Here is a 20,453-nt window from a genome sequence, read left to right as displayed (position 1 = left end):
TGTGAATGGGATGATACAAGTCCCTGTCTTTCTAGGAGGTCAAATTTTCTTCTTCCTCAGTTTTCTTCTTAAAGTAATCTTCCATGATGAGGCTGCATTCTTTATTTTCTAAAGAACAGTTGGAAAAATGGTTTCCCTTTTGAAATCCTCTTATTTTCTGTATTCCCCTTTTATTAGAAGTAACACATAATAGCATCTGTTCTGGTTACGGTAATTCAACCCCGTCTTTCACAAGGTTCCAAATCCCGTGTGTGTGTCACACAGGGCCTCGATGTCTGTAACTGATTCAAAATGTCTGAATGTGATAAGTTTCTCCAAATCTCTTCTATCACATGGAATCTGACATCTGACATAATTTCTGCCTTTGAAGTTCAAAATATCTTTTTCACACTGATGTGCTAGAGATGAACATCTCTGTCCATTTACCGCAGAATCAGTAATTTATTTGATGGTTCTCTTTTGGAATTTACCATCAAAATGGCTGTGCGTCTACACAGGCGCTTCTGAGATAACACCTATTGTTTCCAGTATCTCAAGAAGCCATCATAAATCCTTTCACCTCTTGACTCCAACTTCAATTAGCAGCCATTCCATCTCAAACTGCCTTCCTCATCATCTCAAAGAACCATGTGTGTTTAAAAAGCTAATATGTTGTCTTTGTGCTAAAGCCAGCTAACAGCTGCAAAGAACCATGCCTCTGTAGAATATAAATGAGCCTTGTCCACTCAAAACTAACTTATTAAACCATATCTAGATAAAATATAGTTTTAACATTAAACTAATGATTAATATTAACACAGATCCATTGCAGGTGACAGCATCCAGTTGTGTATATGCTTTCCAGGACAATAACTGTTCATATCCGTCACCCTGTTCTCCATGAAGAGTTGAATTTTATCACTGATCATGGAATATCCTTCTACAAAAATGTCCGATACAGGCCATTTTCAACATCCTTCATTCAATCATCTGTTAATTTGCTTGTCTGTGGGAAAACATCAAATGTATGCAAGAATGATCCTTTTACATATATTGTTTTGCAATATGTTGCAGCAAACCTACACACCTAAAGTGGAGTTAGGAGCTAGTAAAAAGCTGCACTGAAACTTCCTGCACTTAATTTCTTCTTTCATATGTGGTGTCTAATGTTTTTCAGGGAGAAGAAACACCAGATGAGCAAATCTTAATGGAACTCTCAAGCTTTTCCACCTATTACTGCTGATCTCACTTTTAGCAAAGCGCACCTTGGCCCAGATATTTCAGAGAATTGCTCCCAGCCTCACTTTCAGAAAGGTTTGCAATTTACCTGCAATACATGAAAGATAACATACAGTAAACAAAAGAATCATTTTTGTATATAATGCTTCATTACCTAATGTTTGTGTGCATTTCTACATTTTAACGGTTACAAAAGAGTGGTGTCATCACTCCAACACTGACAGAATCACATAAAGACTTAAACTTCACTTGTGATTTTTGGAGAATTGTTGGATTGCCTCATGAAGCTGCATTGAAACTTCCTGCACTGATTTTCATCTCTCTCTTATTACCAGAACACTTATTCATCATACATACCCAGGTACAAAAAAGACAGTTGTCCTTGTATAGATGCAGGCAGCGGCATCACTTCATCCTCTTGCAGTGGAAGGTGTCAGTTGGCTTCAGGTCGAACTCATTTCCTGTTGGAAAACCATTGAATGTTTAGCATTAAGTTCTTGCTCATAGGTCTTTATCATATTTGTCCAAACTCTCCACTTCCTTCTGTAACAAGCTGCAGCTCTAGAAGTACATAGCATAATATTGACCAACTGTGTACAGCAGAAGCTTACTGTCAAATTCTCCCTTTTCCGGATGCAGACTTGTGACACAAAATTAACCTAGAACATTCCTGGACTGCCAACATGGGCTAACTCAATCCCTTTATGGCTGACTTATTAAATTGTGTGACACACCTGTTCATATTTTGTCAGGGTAATGCAAGCATCCTAACTACCTTTGGTTATGATTGTGAAAGATGACAATGTCTTTGTAAATTTCAATGGACTTTTTTTAGTTGATTTATATATTGAATGGTTGCCACTTCAGCAGAATATATAAAGAAATATATTATGTATATTTATTTTATTACTACATGTGGAAAACTTAAAAGTGGCAGATTGGGGGAAAAACAAAAATCAGAATCCTTCTTCGAAGCAAAGACTGTGATTATGTATTTTGTGCTAGGAGAATTGTGCTAATATAAACTGAGGCTGGGATTTTAGGTGGCACTTTGTGAAAACTGCAAATTGGCAAGGTCTCCTTGTCTGCAGTTTATTTTCAATTTTATTGGCCCTTCAAGCGACTCAATATCAACTTCAAGGGACTACTCCCTTTCACGAACAAGAGCGTCTATTTCCTCTCAGTTGTAGACGAATACTCCTGTTTTCCCTGACACCTCCACCGCCTCTGTTATCAAGGCACTGGCACAGATCTTCACCATGATCAGATACCGGCATTCATCCACAGTGATCGGGGGGTCCAGCTTCATGAGTGAGGAGCTGTGTCAATACATTTATTTTTGGAAATTTCCTTTTGATTTTTTTACCACTCGAGGGAATCTCATCTCACTGAGAGAACCTCCACTGCAAGGGATATTGCAAGTCAGATCTGGTTTATAAGGACAAAATGATAATTCACCCATGACTAATGAGAAGATACCTTCAGTGAATCTCGAGAAGCCATGCTTATAATAAGCAGTTGGTGGATAGGACATATATTCAAAGTTAAGGTGCATCTTTTGGCATAGCTAATGCCAAAGATAATGGGAATGTAACCTACTGCATCTATGAGAGAAAATAAGAATTAAATTCTAACAGGAAGGGATGTGATTGGATCAGTCAGAATATAGGAATTAAAAATTAGAAATAATTCTATGTGCATTGTCTGTGAATGGGAAGAATTTTTTGTAACTCTTTGATAATGATTTTATTATTATAGGAAGGAGGGTGAGTAGCCAGAAGTCATGATCCATGGAAGGACCAATAACATGGGTAGGAAGGTTGAAGAGGTCCTCCAAGTAGTTCAGGGAGTTAGGCACTAGGTTGAAGGACAGGACCTCCAGGGTTGTGATCTCAGGGTTGCTACCCATACCATATACCAATCAGGTTAGAAATAGGGGGATAATGCAGATTAACACATAGCTAAAGACATGGTGCACAAGGGAAAGCTTCAGGTTTCTGGATCATTAGGCTCTCTAACAGGGAAGCTGGGCCTGTTCTGAAAGAACAGTTTGGGTCTGAACTGGAGGGGTCTAATATCCTTGAAGGAAGGTTTGCAAGTGCTGCCCTGGGGAGGTTTAAACTAGATTTGCAGCTGGATGGGAACCAGAGTGCCACAGCAGATAGAGGAATGGAGATGGGAAAGATAATGTGACAGTTGCATGTAACATTAGAAGTCAATGGGTTGTACATGGTAGAAATGCTCTCCGTCGAGAGAGAGAGAGCAGACAGCTTCAGGAAACAGAAAGTTGAGAGAGAGAAGATTTTAACTTTCCATATATTGACTGGGACTCCCATGATGTAAAAGGGCTAGATGGCTTGGAGTTGGTCAAGTGTGTTCAGAAAAAATTTCCAAATCAATGGATAGAGGTACCAACTAGAGAGAGTGCAATACTGGGACTCTATTGGGGAACGAGACAGGACAGGTGACAGAAGTATGTGTAGGGGAACATTTTGGGTCCAGTGGTCATAATGCCATTAGTCTCAAATTAATGACGGAGAAGGATAGGTCTGGGCCTCAGATTGAGATTCTCAGTTGGAGAAAGGCCTATTTTGAGGAAATGAGATAGAATCTAGAAGGCTTACATTGGGTTAAGTTGTTTTCGGGAAAGGATGTGCCAGGTAAGTGGAAGACCTTCAAAGGTTAAATTTTGAGGTACAGAGTTTGTATGTTCCTGTCTAGATTAAAGGCAAGTTAACAGTCATAGTTTTTGTGGGATATTGGGGATCTGGTTTGGAAGAAAAGAAAGGACTATAGCAGGTATGGGCAACACGGTGAAAATGAGGTTCTTGAGGGGTATAAAAAATGCAAGAAAAACCTCAAGAAAGAAATCAGGAAGGCTAAAAGGACACATGAGTTTGCTTTGGCAGACAATGTGAAGGAAAATCCTAAGGGTTTCTGCAGGTATATTAAGAGCAAAAGAATAGTAAGGGACAAAATTAGTCCACTTGAAGATCAGAGTGGTCGGGTATGTATGGAGCCAAAAGAGATGAGGGAGATCTTAAATGGGTTTTTTTTGTATCTGCATTCACTCAGGAAACTGGCACAGAGTTGAGCGAAGTAAGGAAGAGAAGCAGTGAGGTCATGGAACCTTTTCAGATTAAAGAGGAGGAAGTGCTTGCTGTCCTAAAACAAATAAGAGTGGATAAATCCCTCGGGCCAGACAAAATATTCCCTTGGAGCTTGAGGGAGGCTAGTGTAGAAATTGCAGATGTTCTGTTAGAAATATTTAAAATGTCTTGGCCATGGATGTGATGCTGGAGGATTGGAGGGGAGCTCACATTTTTCTGTTATTTAAAAAAGGCTCCAGAAGTAACCCTGGAAATTATAGGCTGGTGGGTCTGACATCAGTAGTAATAAATTATTAGAATGTGTTCTAAGAGATCAGATATACAATTATATGGATAGCCAGAAACTGATTAGGGATAGTCAACATGACTTTGTGTGTGGTAGATAGAGTTTAACCAATCTTATAGAGATGTTTGAGGAGGTTACCAGGGAAGTTGATGAAGGAAAGGCTATGGATGTTGCCTACATGAACTTCAGTAAGTTCTTTAACAAGGTCCTACATGGGAAGTTAGTCAGGAAGGTTCAGATGCTCGATATTCATGGTGAGGTAGAAAATGGATTCAACATTGGCTGGACAGAAGCCAGAGAGTAGTGGTGGATGATTGCCTCTCATACTGGAGGCCTGTGACTAGTAGTGCACCTCAGGGATCAGTGCTGCAGCCATTGTGTTTGTCATCTATATCAATGACCTGGATGATAATGTGGTAAATTAGATTGGAAAGTTTGGAGATTAATCATAATATCCTTACACAAATTTTGCAATGTCTGCTGTTCTATTGATATTTAAATCATGTTCCCATCTTTCTAAACCTAATTTAGACACTTTTTCCAATCTCATCAGTAACCAATTTTTCCTGTAAATTTCTGAACAATCTCATCAGTAACCATTTTTTCTTAATCAATCTCATCAGTAACCAATTTTACTAAATAAGTACAATCCTTTAATGTAATTTCTGGTCCTAATTTATCTCTCAAATGGGCTCTCAATTGAAAATAACTTAAAAAGGAGTATTACAGAGAATATTATATCTAGTTCTCAATTGATCAAATGTCATTAATCGACCACTCTCAAAATGGTCCCCTATTTTACAATTCCTTTATCATATATTTTAAAAAGGATTATATTTGGAGAAAGTTATGAGAATTGACTAATGGCATTTTAGATGACCAAGAGCCTCCATCATTTTATAAATTAATTTTATTTCAAATATTAATCAAATGTTTCAATAATGGAGCCTCCCTGTCAGCAATCATCAACCTTGGTTCCCATTTATAAATAAATTCTTCAGCTTTTTCTTCTCCAATTTTATTCAATTCAATTTCCATCCAAGCTGATTTAATATCCTTAGATAAAGAGGCAAGAAACTTCAATTGTGCTTATATCAATTATATTTTACGGCTCAGAACTTAAAAATGGAAATCAGATATTTCAGACCGATTTTTTTTTTTTTAATAATAAAGATGCGGTGAAGAAATTAGAACTTTTCTCCACTCTACTTGGTTTTGTGTAAAAGTCAAACCATTTTGGATTTCTTTTCGTAATTTTTTACAACAAGTTACTGGTGTTTTTCCATTAAATCCTGAATTAATCTTGATGGGGAATTTTGGAAGTATAAATCCTAAATTGGATTTATCAGATTTTCAATTGAAATTTGTTAAATTAGCTCTGGTAATAGCGAGGATGTGTATTGCTGTTACTTGGAATCAGATGTTTCTTTAACATTAGGAAGATGGCAAACAGATTCAAAGCTGTATTCCATTAGAAAAACTTACATATAATTTGAGAGATAAATATTCTACTTTTGACACATTTGGAGCCCATATACTCAAACATTAGGATTGAATTTATAAATAATTCCTTTGATTCCTCCGGTTCCGTGAAGTTTTCCCTCAATTAATTATGTTTTTTTTTGTGAAAATGTTTTTTTATGTGATCTTCAAGTGTTTCCAAGAGCAATCCAACTTGATATGTATATTTACTATATTTTTCTTAGTATTTCTTTGTGTTTTCTGATATCCTTTTTTTGTAGTTTTAGTTCTTTTTCTTTGGGTAGGTTGAGGGGTTTTTTGGGGAGGGGTGGGAGTGGTAAGATGTATTTGTTTAGTTTTTTCTTTCTTATAAAATTAACATGTATTTAATCATTCCTTTTATATGAAAACTGTATTTATGTATGTGCTTATTATAAATAAAATATTTTTTAAAAGTTTGGAGATGGCACTAAGATTGGATGCATTGTGGACAGCGAAGAAGCTTTTCAAAGCTTGTAGAGGGATTTGGACAACCTGGAAAAATGGGCTGAAAATGGCAGGTGGAATTTAATGCAGACAAGCGTGAGGAGTTGCATTTTGGAAGGACAATCCAAGAAAGGACATAAATTATAGGGCACTGAGGAGTGCGGGAGAACTGAGGGACCTGGAAATGAAGATCTATAATTCCCTGAAAGTTGTGTCACAGGTAAAGAGAGCTTTTGGCACATTGGCCTTCAAAAATCAAAGTATTAAGTATAGTAGTTGGGATGATATGGTAAAGTTGTATAAGACATTGGTGAGGTCAAATTGGAAATAATGTGTGTAGTTTTGCTCACTTAACTACAGGAAAGATATCAATAAAATAGAATGGAGAAAAGATTTACTAGGATGTTACCTGGTCTTCAGGAGCTGAGTTACAGGGAAAGGTCAAAGAAGTTAGGACTTTATTCCCTGGAGTATAGAAGAATGAGGGGAGATTTGATAGAGGTATTTAAAATTATGAGGGGGATAGACAGAGTAAATATAGGTGGGCTTTTGCCACAGAGGCTATGTGAGTTAAAACTAAAGGGCATGGGTGAAAGGGGAGAAGTTTAGGGGAAACATCATCATACAAAGTGGTGGGAGGGTGGAACAAGCTGCCAGCTGAGGTGAATGTAGGTTCAATTTTAACAATTAAGAAGAATGGGGGGAGTCACGTGATAGAGTAGTGGCCGGTAGGGTAAAATCAGCCCTCTCCAGAAAAGAAGAAAAAACAAAGTTCAACAAATATAAAATACAAGAAATAAAAGATAAAGTTGCAGAGAAGAGAAAGAAGATGGCACCCAAGAAGGAAAAAGTAAAAACAACAGGGAAAAAAAGAAAAGACACCAGAAAAGAAAGGAGAAGGCCTTACCTGCACGAAGGTGACGAAGAGCACCCGATCTCCAAGGTTGGTGTTGGCTCTGCGGAGTCGCGACCCCCCCCCCCCCAACTGGTGGACTGCAAAAATGGCTCTCTGAGCCAAACAAAAGTGTGTAACTGTACAAGCGTGAGGAGTCGCACATGAGCATTGTGCAATCTAAAGTAAAGGAAAACACCGATGGGAGGGGGGCTCAGCCAAGGAGCAGGCAATCACGGCACAACCAGCTGGAAGATGAGGAAAGCGGTAGGAGAGGGAGTGAAGTACCAGGTGAGAAAGAAAGTTGATGGGGTGAACGGCAAGAGGAGCAGCAGCAGGAGGCCCGGCAGATGAGCAGCTCAGAAGGAGAGGACCAACAGCAAGAGGCCAAGCAAGAAGAGACCCGACAAAGTGAGACAAGCATCTCATCAGAAAAATCAGAAGAGACACAGATACAAAGAAGGGAAGAAGAAGACACAAACACAGGTACAGACACAGAAGAGGAAGAAGACCAAGATCTTCACAGAGAAATAGAAGGTAAAACAGATGGACAGAATATAAATAAAGCTTTATTGAAGAACAAATGAGAGCATTAAAAGAATGGTTGTCATTAGAATTTAGTGCAATTAAAAGAAAAATGAAAAGAACAGATGATAAAATGCAAAGATTAGAACTAGTCATGTCAGAAATAGGGAAAAGAGTAGAAAATGTGGAAGAACAAGAAATGGCTGTAGAAATGGAATTAAACGACTTAAGAGGAAAATTGGAAGAAAGTGATTAAAAAAAATTAAAGAGCCACAAGAGTTGTCGGCTTAGAAAATTGATATGTTGGAAAATTATAGTAAGTGAAACCACATAAAAATAGTGGGCCTAAAGGAAGATGAAGGCAGCACAGACATGAAGGTATTTATAAAAGAATGGATCCCGAAGGTCCTGGGAATGACAGAAATGCAAGAAGAAATGGAAATAGAAAGGGCACACAGAACACTAGCTCCGAAACCACAGACACATCAAAAACCAAGATCCATTTTAGTAAAATTTTTGAGATATATGACAAGAGAAAATATACTGGAATGGGCAAGGAATAAAATTAGAGAAGATAATAAACCATTGGAATACAAGGGTAAAAAAATATTTTTTTTGAACTCTTAAAGAAGAGGAAGGAGTTTCATACAGCAAAATCGATCCTATGGGAAAAAAAAGTTATAAATTCATGTTAAGACATCCAGCTGTGCTTAAAATATTTATCCCCGGAGAGCAAAACAGACTGTTAACGGATCCGGAGGAAGCACCAGAATTTGCAGAACGCTTGCAAGACAGAAGGAAAGATGAAGAGATGTGTTAAGAATGAAGAATGGCGATAAAATATATATAAAGATGTAAAAGCAATGTATATGTAAAGAACTAAAGAAGGGAAAGAGAAGGGAAGGAAGGAAGGGGAAAAAAGGAAGAACTTGTAAAAAAAAATAAGTGTTTTCTGGGGGGGGTTGGGAGGGAGAGAATAACCGTCACTGCGAAATCAGTTGACGCTTGCAAACAGGATCGCAATCCAAATGGAAAGGGTAGTTGTGGTTGCCCAGCAAGGGATAAGGGGCAACTCAGAGAGGTGGGTGCATATTTGGGGTTAAGGTAATGTTGGATGTGGGAGTTGTTGGAGTGTTTTATGTTTTAAATGTGTTGTCATACATTGAGTTTAAAAAGGGAAATCAGAGATGAAAATGGAGAAAAGGGGGATGGTGATGGTGATGAAGTGGAAATGAGGTGTAAACAGGATATGAGATGGCCACGTTGAACTATATGACTATAAACATTAATGGAATACAAAACCAAATTAAAAGGAAGAGGCTATTAAATTAACTAAAAAAAGAAAAAATAGGTATAGCATTTGTGCAGGAAATGCATCTAATCGAAGTGGAACATAAATTAAAGAGAGACTGGGTAGGACACGTAGTGGCAGCATCATATAATTCAAAAGCTAGAGGTGTAGCTATATTAATTAATAAAAATGTACCAATCAAAATAGAGGAGGAAATAATAGATCCAGCAGGGAGGTATGTAATGATAAAGTATCAGATATATTCAGAATTTTGGAATTTGATCAATATATATGCACCTAATGATGCAGAATATTTTTTTGAAGATTGTAGATAGACAAGGAAATGTATTGATAGGAGGAGATTTTAACCTTAATTTGGATCCAATGTTGGATAAAACTGGACAAAAGACAAGCAAAAGGAATAAAGTGGCCAAATTTATGGTTAAATCAATGTAGGAAATGAAACTTATGGATATATGGAGGAGGCAACACCCAAGAGAGAAGGATACTCATATTATTCAAGTAGGCATAAAACATACTCAAGGATTGATATGATTTTGTTGTCGACCCATATTCAAGGGAGAGTTAGGAAAACTGAATATAAAGCTAGATTACTATCTGATCATTCACCCCTGTTATTAGCAATAGAATTGGAGGACATCCCACCAAGAACATATAGATGGTGGTTAAACTCCATACTATTTAAAAGGCAGGAATTTAGAGAGTTTATTGAAGGCCAAATTAAAACACATTTTGAAATAAACACAGAATCAGTGAAAGACAAATTTATATTATGGGACGCAATGAAAACCTTCATTAGAGGGCAGATAATAAGTTATGTAACTAAGATGAAAAGGGACTACAATCAGGAAAAAGAACAGTTGGAAAGGGAGATAGTAAGTACAGAAAAGGAAGTAGCAAAAAGGAATGATATAACGAAAAGGAGAGAATTGGCAGACAAAAAAATAAAATACGAAACATTACAAACGTACAAGGTGGAGAAGAACATAATGAAAATAAAGCAAAAGTATTATGAACTGGGAGAAAAAACACATAAAATATTAACCTGGCAATTTAAAACAGAACAAGCTAAAAGAACCGTATTGGCATCAAGGAAAAGGGACAAACAAATTACATATAACCCAATAGAGATTAATGAGAACTTTAAGGAATTTTATGAACAATTATACCAAACTGAGAAAGAGGGGAAAGATGATAAAATAGAGGAATTTTTAGCTAAAATTGAACTGCTGAAATTGTAAGAAGAGGAACAAAACAAACTGATAAAACCATTTGAAATAGAGGAAGTACAGGATATATTAAAAAAGCTGCCAAACAATAAAACACCAGGAGGATGGATTTCCAATAAATTCTATAAAACATTTAAAGAGTTATTAATTCTTCCTCTCCTGGAAGTGATGAATCAGATAGAAGAAACATAAAATTTGCCAGATTCATGTAAGACAGCAATAATTACAGTAATACCAAAGATGGGGAAGGATCCATTAACTCCAGCATCATATTGACCAATATCTCTACTTAATTCAGATTATAAGATAATTGCAAAATTATTAGCATACAGATTGGCCAACTGTGTGCCAAAAATAGTAAAACAAGATTAAACTGGATTTGCTAAGAAAAGATGAACAGCGGATAATGTCTGTAAACTTGTTAATCTAATTCATGCAGTTCAAGGAAATAAGAAGCCAACAGTGGTTGTTGCTTTAGACGCAGAAAAAGCCTTTGTCAGAGTAGAATGGAACTTTATTCAAAGTATTACAGAGGTTCAATCTACCAGAAAAATATATTAATTGGATTAAAGCATTATATAATGGACCGTTGGCGAAGGTAACAGTAAATGGATATGTATCGAAACAATTTAAATTAAGTAGGTCAACTAGACAGGGATGTCCATTATACCCTTCATTGTTCGCTTTAGCAATAGAACCATTGGCAGAACTGATAGGAACAGAAAATAAAATAAAAGGGATAAAAATAAAGGAGAAGGAGTATAAAATCAGCTTATTTGCAGATGACATCATAGTATACTTAACAGAACCAGAAATATCAATAAAAGAATTACATAACAAATTGAAGGAGTATGAAGAAATATCGGGGTACAAGATCAACGCAAATAAAAGTGAAGTGATGCCAATGAGTAATGTGGATTATGCAGAATTTTAAAAAGAATCACCATTTAAATGGCAAATACAAGCAATCCGATACCTAGGTATTAGGTTAGAAAATAACTTAAGCCACCTGTACAAATTAAATTATCAGCCACTAATAAATAAACTGCAGGAAGACTTAGAACACTGGAAAGAATTACCGCTAACGTTGATAGGGAGGGTAAATTGCATTAAAATGAATGTCTTCCCAAGGATACAATCAATATTTCAATCGTTGCCAATTCCCTTAACAGAGAAATTCTTTAATGAACTAAAGAGAATAATAAGGAAATTCTTGTGGAAAGGGGGGAAACTGAGGGTAGCATTAGATAATTTAACAGAGAGATATAACCAAGGTGGTTTGCAGTTACCAAACTTTAAAAATTATTATAGAGCAGCACAATTAAGGTTTTTATCAGATTTTTACCAGCCAAGGGAAAAACCAGACTGGACTAAGATAGAACTAGATAAAATAGGAGAGAAGGTACCGGAACATATACTTTATAAGTGGGATGAAAAGCTGGTGCAATATAAAAGCTCACCAGTATTGCATCATTTACTTAATATATGGAAGAAGATCCACTTAGAATGGAAAAAAACGAATTCCCAAATACCAAAATTGTTATTGACACAAAACCCACTAATCCCTTTTACAATAGATAACCTTTCCTTTAGAGAATGGGAGAGAAAAGGAATCAAAAGAATAGAAATTTGTTTTTTGGGAAATAATTTATTAACATTTGTACAGTTGAAGTACAAATATGGAATAACTCATGGTACAATGTTTGCATATCATCAACTGAAAGCCTACTTAAAGGAAAAATTGGGAAACAGACTGAGATTACCAGAAGGAAGCAGCTTTGAATATGTGATTACAGACACAATGATAATTAAAAGATTTATAATGAACATGTATATTAATCTGCAAGATAAAGAAAATGATGAAATAAGCTATAAACCCAAACAAAAGTGGGAAAAGGACTTAAACATAAAAATAAAGAATGAAACATGGGAAAAGTTATGTTCTGGAATTATGAAGAATATAATAAACACAAGCTTATGCATGATACAGTATAATTGGTTACACAGGTTATATATCATGCCTCAAAAGTTAAAAGAATGGGTTCCAACATTATCAGATGTTTTCGCTGTAAGAAGGAAATGGGAACAACAGTACATGCCATTTGGGCATGTGAGAAAGTGAAAATGTTTTGGGAAGATCTACATCATACATTAAATAAAATCACAAAAAATAACATTCCAAAAAATCCAAAGATCTTTCTTCTAAGTAATATAAGAAGTAAGGAATTAGGCCTCAAATTGGGTAAAGCGCAAAAAAGATTTATTATGATAACCTTAGCAGTAGCAAAAAAATGTATAATGTCAACTTGGAAAATGGAAGAGGTCCTGAGAATACAGCAATGGTACATGGAAATGAATAAATGTATTCCATTGGAAAAAATAACATATAATTTAAAAAATAAAGTCACATTATTTGAACAAATTTTGGAACCGTACATCGACAGACCTCCACCCCCCCTAAAATGATAAGAAGACAAAATGACTTGATCCAGTGTGTCATCCAGTAAATGACACATTTTTCTTGTTTATTTTTTATTGTATGATGACATTGTTTAATGGTTTTATTGTATTGTATATGTTGAATATTTAATAGTTTTGGAGAGGGGGAGGAAGGGTAGGGGGGAAAAATGGAAAAAAATGTATATTTAATTAGAAACGTTTGTATATATTTTGGTTGATATGGTTCACAGTGTGAAAAATTAAAAAATTATTTTAAAAAAACAATTAAGAAGAATGGAGAGTTTTGGAGGGCTATGGACTGGGTTCAGGTCAGTGGAACTAGGCAAAGTCTAGAAGGGGTGAAGATGCATGTTTCTGTGCTGTAATGTTCTCTACATGTACAACATAGATATGTACTAAAATACTTACTTGCAGCAGGCCAAACAAGTAGTGGTAAAGAAAAGTATTATGGTAAACTGAATTGAATGGTACTTGTAGTCAAGTTTATTGTCATCTGATTTTTCAAGTACAACCTGACAAAGCAATGTTCTCCAATCCTGCAGACACATCCAGACGTAACACACATACAGACAAGCAATATATACGCAGGACAAGTATTTAATTTATACAAATAAATAAATTAATTAATATTGTTTTGTACCTAGGAGTGTATCGGTTGGTTAGTGTGAGCAGTTCCTTTGGTCATTCAGCATTCCCACTGCCTGTGGGAAGAAGCTGTTCCTCAGCCTGGTGGTGCTGGCTCTGGTACTCCTGTAGATCTTCCCCGATTGGAGCAGCTGAAAAATTCAGGGTGGAGGGGGTCCTCAGACGACTATCCCAGTAGATCATATTGCGGGGGGGGGGGGGAGTCGTGGTGGAGAGGGAGACTCCAGTGATCCTCTCTGCCATTTTTATCGTCTTATGGATTGACCTCTGATCTATTTTTCTGCAGAGATAAAGTGACATTAAATATTTTTTTTAAACTTTTTTTTTGCAATAGTGCAGACAGTCCTTTTGTGCTATTAGGGCAGTCTATTATTTATGTATCAAGGGAGGTTCAAGAGTGATAGGTGTTGGAAAGAAATTGTCTTAAATGTAAGGTTCTGGTTTTCAGGCCTAAAGGTAGCAGTGAGAAGTAGTTATGACCAGTTTGGTGGTGGCCCTTCACAAATTTCTTTTCAATATTTTCCAAGCCCACAAATTTGATTTTTATAGCTGAAAGAGATAAGGAAATGTTTCTTTTAACGTTTAATGGTCAAAATCACATTTGAAATTTAATATTTAATCATCCATTCGTACAACCTGGAATGCAGGGTGAACATGGAAGTTGGTGATTTTTTTGCTATCAAATCTAAAGTTTCATTCCTTCATATGTAAACAATCCTTCAATACATAAAAGTTGGGGCAATGCAGCTGATGGTGTTGTATTGATAGCAAATGCTCCATGTAACCACGTTGTTACATAGTTAATGGAGATGGGATTAAGCAGGAGGCAGGAGCTGTATAAGTAGATGTTTCTCTAGATGGCAATCAGTGGTGAGGAGAGTTTCACAGGGATCGGTGCTGAGCCCACAACTCTTCACGATATACATTAATGATTTGAAAGATGGGACCAAATATAATGTATCAAAGTTTGCTGATTACACTAAATTAAATGATAAAACAAATTGTGCAGAATCTGCAGAGAGATATAGAAAAGTTAAGTCAGTGAGCAAGGGTCTGGCAGATGGAGATCAATGTTGGTAAATGTAAGGCCATCCACTTTGGAAGGAAGACTAGAAAATTAGATAAGTGCAGTAATCCCCTATGGGGATTGGTAGATGCCAGATAAGTGAATTTTCTGCTTGCTTGAGATTGTGTTTTGCATGGATTGGCAAATTGACTGCTATAGGGCACCAATTTTAAACTTTTTTTTTAACATTTATTTTCCATAGTTTTCTTTTCCTGGTTGCTTGAGCCTGCTAGTTACTTGAATTCTGAATAACTGGGATTTTATTGTACTTACAGTAAATGTTGATAGATTGCAGCATGCTATTTTGCAGAGGGACTTGGGGATGAATCGCAAAAGGTTGGTGTGCAAGTGCAACAGGCAATCAAGAAAGCACATTGGCCTTCATTTCAAGATGAATTGAATTTAAGAGTGGGTGGGGGGGGGGGGGTTCTGCTGCAACTGTACAAGTTACTGGTATGCTGTGTGCAGTTCTGGTCTCCTTACTTGAAAAAGTTATACTGGCACTAATGTAGTAGATTACCCCTCTATAGGTTCACAAGTGAACACAGTGGTCATGGTTAGGTGTCAAGGGGTAATTGGTGGAAAGGGAGGAATGGACAAGGGAGTAGTGGAGGGAGTGATTCCTACGAAAGGCAGAGAGGGGATAAGATGTGTCTGGTTGTGGGATCATGTAATAGATGGCAGAACTGGTGGAGGGATGATATGTTGGATGCTAAGGCTAGTGGGGTAGTAGGTGAGGATGAAGGGAATCCTGTCCTTTGTTGCATCCTGGGTGGAGTGAGTCAGGGCAGATTTGAAGGTTATGAAGGATATGTGTGTGAGGGCTAAGTTGATGTTAGTTGATGGTTTTAAAGAAGGATGACATCTCGGATGATCTGGCATGGGAGACCTTGTCAGAGCAGATGGAGGAATTGAGAAAAAGGAATGGAATGCTGAGAGGGGACAGGGTGCAAAGAGGCATTTATGTTTCACTCTAAAGAGCAGTAAATCTGTGGAATTCTCTGCTCAAGGAAAATAACAGAGGCTACCCATAAAATACAGTGCCCTCTGTAATGTTTGGGACAAAGACGCATCTTTATTTATTGCTGTGCTCCACAGTTTTAAATATGTAATGAAACAATTCATGTGTAATTAAAGTACATATTCCAGATTTTATTCAAGGTTACTTGTATACATTTTGGTTGACCGTGTAGAAATGACAGCACACTTTATGCATCTGCGGGCACCATGATGTTTGCGACATTTGTTTTCATAGGTATTTGTGAGTGCTCAGGGATGTTTAATTGCTTCATTGGTGCAGGCATAAAAAAGCTAGGCTTGCTTCTAAGCTTTGGAGTTGGCAATTGCCATTTTTTAACATGAAGACCAGAGCTGAATTAATGAAAGTCAAAGAAGACATATTGAGGCTGAAAAATGAGAATATAAACAGTTAAAGACATCGCCCAAATTTCCATTAAGAAGAAAAAGCCTACTGGTGTACTCCGTAATCGCAAGGAACTGTACGCCAAGGAAGATTTCTGTTGTTGTGACAGAATTCTTATCATGATGAAGAAAAATCCCCAAGCATATGTCCAACAGATCGGAAACACTCTTCAGGAGGCAGATGTGGATGCGTCAATGTCTACTGTCCTCAGAAGTCTTCATGAACAGTAATAAAGAGGCTACACTGCAAGATGCAAACCATGGCAAAGGTGGTATGCTTTGGATCTTGGGCAGTTCCTTGACACCACACTTTTCTCTTGTTATCACTCTGTTACAGGTTAATCTTTGTCTCATCTGTCCATAAGACCTTTTTAAGAATTCTGCAGGCCCTTTTAGCTACTTCTAGGCAAACTCTCCATTCTGTGGCTAATTAGTAGTTTGCATCTTGCAATGTAGCATCTGTATTTCTGTTCATGAAGCTTTCTGCGCAGATTAGTCATTGACATATCCACACCTATATCCTGAAGAGTGTTTCTGATCTGTTGGACAGGCATTTTTTATTTTTATTTTTTTTTATTTTTCACACCATAAATCACAATAGCCATGATATACACTTTTTCTTTTTCACACCTTTACAATGACTTTTTCTCCCCCACCCTCCCTCCTCCCAAGCCACCCCCCCACCCCCCCTCTCATCCATTTTAGGTATACAATCTAGGTTACATTAATTCAGTCAGACAATGTTGTCATTCAACAAAAATACACCAGAAATTCTACTGAGTCCATTCTTTTCTTTTCTTCTCCTTCCATCACCTTAGGTAATGTTTGTTCCCGGTAGGTTTTCGCTATTGTATTTAATGTAAGGCTCCCATACTTGTTCGAATATTTCAATATTATTTCTTAAACTATATGTTATTTTTTCCAATGGAATACATTTATTCATTTCTATATACCATTGTTGTATTTTCAAATTATCTTCCAATTTCCAGGTTGACATAATACATTTTTTTGCTACGGCTAGGGCTATCTTAACAAATCTTTTTTGTGCAACTTCCAAGTCAATTCCAAATTCTTTATTTTTTATGTTACTTAGGAGAAAGATCTCTGGATTCTTTGGTATATTGTTTTCTGTTATTTTATTTAATATCTGATTGAGATGATCCAAAAATTTTTCTACTCTCTCACATGTCCAGATTGCATGAATTGTTGTTCCCATTTCTTTTTTACATCGAAAACATCTATCAGATACTGTTGGGTCCCATTTATTTAACTTTTGCGGTGTAATGTATAGTCTGTGTAACCAATTATATTGTATCATGCGCAGTCTCGTATTTATTGTATTTCTCATCGTTCCAGAACATAATTTCTCCCATGTTTCCTATTTTATCTTTATATTTAAATCTTGTTCCCATTTTTGTTTAGTTTTATCATTTGTTTCCTCATTCTCCTTTTCTTGCAGTTTAATATACATATTTGTTATAAATCTTTTGATTAACATTGTATCTGTAATCACATATTCAAGGTTACTTCCCTCTGGTAAACTCAAATTGCTTCCTAATTTATCTTTCAAGTAGGATCTCAGTTGGTAATATGCCAGCGCTGTATCTCCAGTTATATTGTACTTATCTCTCATTTGTTCAAAGGATAAGAATCTACTTCCTGAAAAACAATTTTCTATTCTTTTAATCCCTTTTTTTTCCCATTTTCTAAAGGAAAGGTTGTCTATTGTAAAAGGGAGTAGCTTATTTTGCGTCAATATTAGTTTTGGTATTTGATAATTTGTTTTATTTCTTTCTACATGAATCTTCTTCCATATATTGAGGAGATGGTGTAATACTGGAGAAGTTCTATGTTGTACCAATTTTTCGTCCCATTTATATAATATGTGTTCAGGTATCTTTTCCCCTATTTTATCTAATTCTAGTCTCGTCCAGTCTGGTTTTTCCCTTGTTTGATAAAAATCTGATAGGTACCTTAATTGTGCGGCTCTATAATAATTTTTGAAGTTTGGCAATTGTAAGCCTCCTTGTTTATACCATTCTGTTAATTTATCTAGTGCTATCCTCGGTTTCCCCCCTCTCCATAAAAATCTCCTTATTATTTTCTTTAACTCTTTGAAGAATTTTTCTGTCAGTTGTATTGGCAATGCCTGAAATAAGTATAGTATCCTTGGAAAAATGTTCATTTTAATACAGTTTATCCTTCCTATCAGTGTTAGTGGTAGCTCTTTCCAATGCTCTAAATCGTCCTGTAATTTTCTCATTAGTGGATTGTAATTGAGTTTATATAATTGGCCTAGATTTTTGTTTATTTGCACACCTAGGTATCTTATTGCCTGCATTTGCCATCTGAATGGGGATTCCTCCTTAAATTTTGAGAAATCCGCATTATTCATAGGCATTGCTTCACTTTTATTTACGTTTATCTTGTATCCCGACACTTCTCCATATTCCTTCAATTTCTTATATAGTTCTTTTATTGATAGTTCTGGTTCTGTTAAGTACACTATCACATCATCCGCAAATAGACTGATTTTATATTCCCTGTCTTTTATTTTTATTCCTTTTATATTATTATCTATTCTTATCGATTCTGCTAGTGGTTCTATAGCTAGCGCAAACAATAATGGTGATAGTGGGCATCCCTGCCGCGTTGACCTGCTTAAGTTAAATTGCTTTGATACATGTCCATTTACTGTCACTTTCGCTAACGGTCCCTTATATAATGCTTTAATCCAATTAATATACTTCTCCGGTAAACTGAATTTTTGCAATACTTTGAACAAGTAATTCCATTCTACTCTGTCGAAGGCCTTCTCTGCGTCTAAAGCAACTGCTACTGTCGGTGCTTTATTTCCTTCTACTGCATGAATTAAGTTAATAAATTTACAAATATTGTCTGTTGTGCGTCTTTTTTTGATAAATCCAGTTTGGTCTAAATTTACCATTTTCGGTACCTGTTCTGCTAATCTGTTTGCTAATAGTTTAGCTATTATCTTATAATCTGTGTTTAGCAGAGATATTGGTCTATATGACGCTGGTGAGAGTGGATCTTTCCCTTGTTTTAGTATCACTGTAATTATTGCTGTTTTACATGAATCTGGTAAGTTTTGTGTCTCATCAATCTGGTTGATTACATCCAGGAGGGGCGGTATTATTAGATCTTTAAATGTTTTGTAGAATTCTATTGGGAGTCCATCCTCTCCTGGTGTCTTATTATTTGGTAATTTTTTTATTATCTCTTGTATTTCTACTGTTCCAAATGGTTCTGTTAATTTATTTTGTTCCTCTATTTGTAGTTTTGGTAGTTCAATTTTAGTCAAAAATTCATCTATTTTCCCTTCTTTCCCTTCGTTTTCAGTTCGGTATAATTGTTCATAGAATTCTCTGAAGTTTTCCTTAATTTCTTTTGGATTATATGTAATTTGTTTGTCTTTTTTCCTTGTTGCCAATACTATTTTCTTAGTTTGCTCTGTCTTAAGCTGCCATGCTAAGATTTTGTGTGTTTTTTCACCTAGTTCATAATATTTCTGTTTTGTCTTCATTATATTCTTCTCCACCTTATATGTTTGTAATGTTTCATATTTTATTTTTTTATCCGCCAATTCTCTTCTTTTAGTTGTATCTTCCTTCATTGCTAATTTTTTTTCTATGTTTACTATTTCCCTTTCCAACTGCTCTGTTTCCTGATTATAGTCCTTCTTCATCTTGGTTGCATAACTTATTATTTGTCCTCTAATGAATGCTTTCATTGCGTCCCATAGTATAAACTTATCTTCCACTGATTCCGTATTTACTTCAAAGTACATTTTTAATTGTTTTTCAATAAATTCTCTAAAATCCTGTCTTTTAAGTAGCATGGGGTTTAATCTCCATCTATACATTCTTGGAGGGATGTCCTCTAGCTTTACTGTCAGTATTAAGGGTGAATGGTCCGATAGCATTCTCGCTTTATATTCTGTTTTTCTTACTCTCTCCTGCATACTAGCTGATAACAAAAATAGGTCTATTCTTGAGTATGTTTTATGTCTAGTCGAGTAGTATGAGTATTCCTTTTCTTTTGGGTTTTGTTTCCTCCATATGTCCACAAGTTTCATTTCTTGCATTGATTTAATTATAAATTTGGTTACTTTGTTCTTCCTGTTAATTTTTTTCCCCGTTTTATCCATATTTGGATCCAAATTCAGATTGAAATCCCCTCCTATTAGTATGTATTAGCTACCTTCAAAAAGATATCTTGCATAAACTTTTGATCTTCTTCGTTAGGTGAATATATATTAAGTAGATTCCAAAGCTCCGAATATATCTGACATTTTATCATAACATATCTCCCTGCTGGATC

General features: G+C 36.0%; 1 long non-coding RNA gene across 2 annotated transcripts in view; it reads left to right on the top strand.

Moving 5' to 3' along the window:
* LOC138755416 (uncharacterized) overlaps nt 1–20,453 on the top strand; it is a 91,604-nt gene that overhangs the window by 39,962 nt on the left and 31,189 nt on the right. The window contains exon 5 of one of the 2 annotated variants that reach the window (XR_011352266.1): nt 1,157–1,332. This is a non-coding gene — a long non-coding RNA (uncharacterized lncRNA). The remainder of the gene's footprint in view (nt 1–1,156; nt 1,333–20,453) is intronic. The other variant, XR_011352267.1, reaches the window with a different exon arrangement.

This window comes from Narcine bancroftii, chromosome 2, assembly GCF_036971445.1.
Source record: "Narcine bancroftii isolate sNarBan1 chromosome 2, sNarBan1.hap1, whole genome shotgun sequence".
In the NCBI taxonomy this organism is placed as follows: Eukaryota; Metazoa; Chordata; class Chondrichthyes; order Torpediniformes; family Narcinidae; genus Narcine; species Narcine bancroftii.
The sequence above is the reverse complement of the archived record's forward strand: the minus strand, read 5'-3'. Positions and strand labels throughout refer to the sequence as shown.